This window comes from Vanacampus margaritifer, chromosome 18 (assembly GCF_051991255.1).
Source record: "Vanacampus margaritifer isolate UIUO_Vmar chromosome 18, RoL_Vmar_1.0, whole genome shotgun sequence".
Taxonomy (NCBI): Eukaryota; Metazoa; Chordata; class Actinopteri; order Syngnathiformes; family Syngnathidae; genus Vanacampus; species Vanacampus margaritifer.
This window is the reverse complement of record NC_135449.1, coordinates 11,847,375-11,853,374: the sequence shown is the minus strand read 5'-3', so window position 1 is coordinate 11,853,374 and position 6,000 is coordinate 11,847,375. Positions and strand designations below refer to the sequence as shown.

The window sequence follows — 6,000 nt, the reverse complement described above, 5'->3', positions numbered from 1 at the left end:
TATATATATATATACATACATACACACACACAAATATATATATATATATATATATATATATGTCCATTTAGATTTTTTTCTATTTAATTTTTGAATTATATTTTGTATATCCGTTTTTATTTTCACTTTTATTTATTTATTTAGTCTTTTTTTTTTTTTTGCAGTTTTGGTCCTCCATTAAACATGACATTCTGATTAATATTTAATTTGTGGAATAAGAGTTATGAAGAAAAATCCATCCATTTTTATCTGTCTCAGGGAATGGCCATTTTGCCACTTGCTGTCGACTGAAGATGACATTAATGTTGCTCAGGGCTCACGCAACAACCAATCACAGCTCGCCTGTTTTCTGAAGCTGAGCTGTGATTGGTTGTTACCTGAGACCTGAGCAACTGTGATGCCATTTTTAGCAAGTGGTAAAATGGCTACCCGCTGAGATGGATAAAAACTGGATTTTGCTGCTTAACTCATATTCCACTAACGCAATATTAACCAGAATACAGTATTTAGACAAGTAGCTCTGCGTAGAACATATTATTGTAAAAAAAATTGGGGGGTTGACTTCCCCTTTAAGGATCAATTCTGTGGCTGTGCGCGTGTTTGCCCTCGCATGCCGTGCCATCACCTGGCGCAAAGGTGCTAACCTGCAGATAAATCATATCCCAGGCGATTATTTCACAACAATCACAGTGTCAAAGTCTTGCAGCAGCATCGCATCAGTCACACTACGAGCTGTTGTGCTTAGTTCGCCAAGTGCCGTGAAATGTGCACGAGGCTGCTCGAGAGGAGAGACAAGAGGCGAAGCCCCGGAGCAAGCGAAACAGACGCGACTCGTCACACTGGAAACAGAAAGCCGGGCACATTTGGGCCGACGCTCGTCTGTCGTCGCTTCCCCCCTCGGTAACAACTTGTCTGCATGGTGATGACAATTTGAGTCAGCACAAGAGCAACCTGGTTCAAAGGAATGAATATCCAAATGGGAAAAACAAAAAAGAAAATAGGCCATTCAGTCAATGTTTTCTCAACGTAAAAGGTTGAGTACAGCTGTCATCTTTTATTTTGGCGATGGTGCTGTCAGCATTTTGTGGTGTTGTACTGTCATCTTCAAAAACAGCAGGAAAGTGGGAGAAGCTTTCATGAAGTCAGCCTTTCATCCTGATCCGAAATGGACTTACTGGCACTAATCTAAACGTATCTAAAAGTTGAGGGCCAAATTTGGGTCAAGAAGAAAGTTTCGCCCCGCGAGTCACCCCGCTGAGCGTGTCAGTTCTAAAAGGCATCATCAAGACAGCTCTTCCTTTTACCTAACTTCTGTTCTCATAGCCTCCGTCAGCAGGCTGAGCTATGAATGTCGATAGCATGCTGTGGAATCCATCTTGGAGAGCGGGCATTTTGTTTGAAAGGTTGACTCCAGATATTCCAGTCCTCCCACATTTAAAAAAAAAACATCCATGTTAGAAGGCATTAGTGTTAATTTCGTCAACGAAAACTAAACAAAAATAATTTTGTCAACACACATTTTTCAAAATTAGAATAGACTAGACTAAAAGCCTCATTAATAAACAATAACTAGGACTAAATCAGCATGCATTTTCATCAACTAATGAAGATGTACTTCACTTAATAAAAACGGAACTAAAATCTGTGGACATTTTAGTTTATGAACAAAAACGAGACGAAAATGATATAATTTTGTAAAATCTTGTCTATGCTAATCTGTCACTGTGACACATAGTGACCCCCCCCCCCCTTTCAAATCAGCAGCTAGCCAATGCAACATGCACAAACACATGGGACAGACAGGAGGTGGATTCAGTTTAGCAGTTAAAAAAAAAAAAAGAAGTAAATTATAGTATAATGTAACATCAATCCAACAGTTATAACGTTCCAACAATAATGTTAATCCGACCGCTAACTAATGCTGGCTAATTTACTAGCTTGTAGCATGGAGCCATAGTAGCCACTTGTTGATATACTGTAATTGTGAAGTTGTTTTCCATCAAAAAGATGAGAGAAAATTTTATGTGAAATCGTTTTAGATCCGAAATGTTAGCTTAAAATAGCATGACGTAGGGCCTTTTTTCCCTCAGCGAGCAGAGAGGGGAGGGGGGAGCGACACTGCGCAAACACAGTTGCCTTTTTTGCTAGGTTGATTAATGTGCAAATTGTGCATTGTCCAACACACACAAAAATGGTACCAGCAGGTAATACTTAGCCCCAAGTACACCATGAGTTGCCCACAGGTCTGTTCTAAAAATAGCTCACCAGTGATGAGACAATGTGACCTACTAAAAAGAACTAAACAACAAGAATGTCCATATATATTTATTTATTTTCTTATTTAAGACTTAACATGTAAGTAAATGTTTATTTTGTATCAAATATTCTATGTTTTGTTTGATTTTTTTTTAACCCTCATATTTATTAAAAAGTCATTTGAAAGCTGTGATATTTTTGCTCATGATTATCATATCATCAGAACCTAATATCAGCCCATGCCTACATATTAGGTTGGTGGAATCACACACACAAGGATTTGTGATTGTAAATACTGAACCGGTTTCATATTTAGGATTGTCAGCCTGAGCAGATCTTGGAGGGAAAACAATTCTTAACACACAAATGCTCAATTGAGGCCTGTTATTGGCTTGCGTTCACACCACTTTACCCTACTGACCATGTCAGTATAAAAGCTGAAAGGCAAATAACAGTGAGAAGTCACAAATCATCACAGCATTTATAATGGAAAGCTTTGCACGTCACCCTGAAAGACTGCATGGCAGGTGACACTTTTATAGCATGTTTTGCAACTCTGGAATGCAGATTTGTTTTTTAAATCATGACCATTACTACAAATACTACTTCAAACACTACTGAATTTGTGCCCAAGAGCTTGAGTGAAATTTGACATGAATAGGATGTGGAAGGCACTTAAATCAAAGGCGAGTGGTTCCAGCTTGTTGGCTGCTTCTCAGCAGCTAGTCGACTGGTGACCTCACTTGACCCAGAACTAATAGCCCTCGCAAACTGGCTACTGATTTACGGAGGGATTTGTGCTCTTACTATCTGATCCTTTCAATATCTCCTCCTCTTTGTATTGGATGGCTATCCCCAGTCCCGGGTGAGATGAAATAAATTCATATTGGTCATAAATAAAGCATGAATTTTGGATACAATGTCGCCCGGCATTAAAAATAGCAGCACTTGAGAGAGACGAGGTTTTCTCATGTAGCTTCACCGCCAGTTGTAGAAGACACCCTCGAAATGCACTTCCTTCTGGCATGTCACAGAAATATATATAAAAAATATATATTTGTCACTTTCCTTTCTTTGGTCCTTCCTCGGGTCTCCTGACGGCCTCACGACTCTGGCTGGAAGTGTTCGGTTTAGGTGAACGGTATGGAATTTTTTAACTCATTCACTGCCATTGATGCCTAATCTTTTGTTGTCGTGAGTTAACGAGTGAAGTCACATGATTAATTACAATTAATTTTAATCACCTGACGCCCCTCATTTTTAATAATCTTTTCTTCTTCTTCTTTAAAAAAATGTGGGGAAAAAAAAAATATATATATATATATATATATATATATATATATATTTTTAAGATTATTAAAAATTAGGGGCATCAGGCCATTAGAATTAATCGTACATCGTAATTAATCGCATGATTTCGCTAGTTTCACGGTTAATCACAAATTTTATATCTGTTCCAAATGTACAATAAAAAAATTCTAGGTTTAAATACTCTTGTTAACAAAAGTGGAAAAAAATTTAAATAATAAATAAATAAATAAAATAATATATATAAATAAATAAATAGTTCAAATGCATTTTTGACGTCTATAGCCGTCAATGGCAGTGAATGAGTTAATAGGTTTTAGGTGAATTATGAATACACACTCACACGCACGCACACACACACATGCACATACACATTCTCACCACATACAAAATAAAAATTTAATTAAATAAAAAAAAAATAATAATAAAAAAATTTAAAAAAAGAGAGCAATTATGATGACATGTCAAATCGGTAAAATTACCGAATGAACAATACTGAGCTCTCCAGAAAAAATAAAAAATAAACAAAAATAAATAAAAAAATAAAAAATATATATTTTTGAGAGGAGTCATCTGAACAGATTGATTGTGAAGCGCTTGTCCCAGATGACGTGTTTATTCTTGAGTTGAGCTTGCCTCTTCTGTTACATTTGTGTTTTAAAAGGGGTACAAGAGGAAAATGCCGTCACACCTATTTTTTATTAATACGCTCCCATCTGTTTGCATTGTGCTTGATCTCAAATACCAAAATATGTGCATGGTCATTTGGGACAACAAGCTATTACTCAGCCTAAACAGTTATTGGCTATAAAATCAAAAGATCAATGCAGTAATGTGGCAATGATGCAATGGCACATCCCCAATGTGCATCACATCAAATTGGTTTATGATGCTCAAAGGCATTTCCCTCATGTCCCTGCTGTCACGTTTTTTCCCTACCTTATAGGAAAACCAAGATCACAATCTCAACCGCAGTTGACTTTGCCTCGCTCTATTTACGGGACAGAGGTTGAAAGAGCAACATGACAACGGAGTAGAAAATAGAGCTCTGTTTTCCGATGTAGGGAGTAAAATGTCTTCAGAAAAGTAAATGCAGTACTAAAATACAGATACCTGAAAAATCTAGGGAAAGTCAAGTCAAATTTTTTTATTTATTTTTTTTTTACAATAGTCTACTAATCTAAACATGGTAGTCTGATAAATATTGTGTTTGTGTCATTTGAATTAAGTCGCAAAATCCACCCGTTTTTATCCACCTTTGGGCCGGCCATTTTGTCTTTTGCTGTCGACTCAAAATGACATCACAGTGCCAAATTTTTGAAATGTCACCAAGAAAAATCCCGATATATCATCTATTCAGCAAAACAATTTTGCAGCTTCTGAGTTATATAAAGGCTGATTTGGAGACAATCACAAGGAGTCATGCCATATCAAGTTTGAAAAAAAAAGAAGACATTTTAGTGTGTCTGGGTCACTTTGACAAAAAGCGAAAATTGGAGCTGGCCTCTCACAGAGTGGTTTTAAACTCAGATTTTAAAGTCGCAGAAACACATACATCCAATTGCCATGGACATGGAAGTCAGACAAAACATGGCTTATATGCAGTTTCCCCAAAATTATCAGAGTGGTAGATTTCTTTTTTTCTGTAACTGTTTCTTTTTCTTCCGCTAGCACTTCCAATTCCATCACTTCAAACTTTATGTTGAACTTGTGTGCTCCCAAATGCTTCATGGTATTAAAATAAATAAATAAATAATAATAATAAATCATGTGAAATACTGTACCCTCTTTTAAACAGGTTGCTAACAGGTGCAAAATGTACAGTCTAATTAATGAGCACACAATTTAGTCTGTGTTATTTTGGACCTTGCAATTTAAGTCGAAACAAAACATGACATCAGCTAACATGTTTTTATTCGACCGTCTATTTGTTTCTTGCTCAGTTGCTCTGATCAATCCACTCGTGGGTCGTCATGATTCTTGATGAGCAGTGAAAATGATGACAGGCGAAACTCTTATCAAGGTAAGACCACTTCTCTTTCACACAAGAACATGAGAAATCCCTTTCTATCAAATTACAATTGTACTTCACTTATTCCACAAGTTTTGTTTCTCTTTTAAATTTTGTGGTTGCGGTTTATAGTCATTTGGACAAAATAGTCTGGAAATGACGGTACAGGCCTTTCAATTCATATCAATGGGAAAATTTTTTGATTTAGGAGCTTGGTAACAAATTAAACTTGCAAATGAAGGCACCAGGCATTAAATTGGATTTGATGGAAATCCAGGATTTCACATGCATGTACAGTTAATAAAGGTTTTCTCATGACAATTTGACCCTGGATCAGATTAAATCTCCCTATGGGGAATTGATCTTTCTGTCTCTCTCTCTCTCTGTCTCTCGCCCTCTCCCTCCCTCTTTCTCTCTCTCTCTCT

General features: G+C 36.7%; 1 long non-coding RNA gene across 1 annotated transcript in view; it reads right to left on the bottom strand.

Moving 5' to 3' along the window:
* Positions 1-1,095: 1,095 nt before the first annotated feature.
* LOC144038240 (uncharacterized) overlaps positions 1,096-6,000 on the bottom strand; it is a 27,367-nt gene continuing 22,462 nt past the window's right edge. The window contains exon 3 of the long non-coding RNA XR_013289190.1: positions 1,096-1,425. This is a non-coding gene — a long non-coding RNA (uncharacterized LOC144038240). The remainder of the gene's footprint in view (positions 1,426-6,000) is intronic.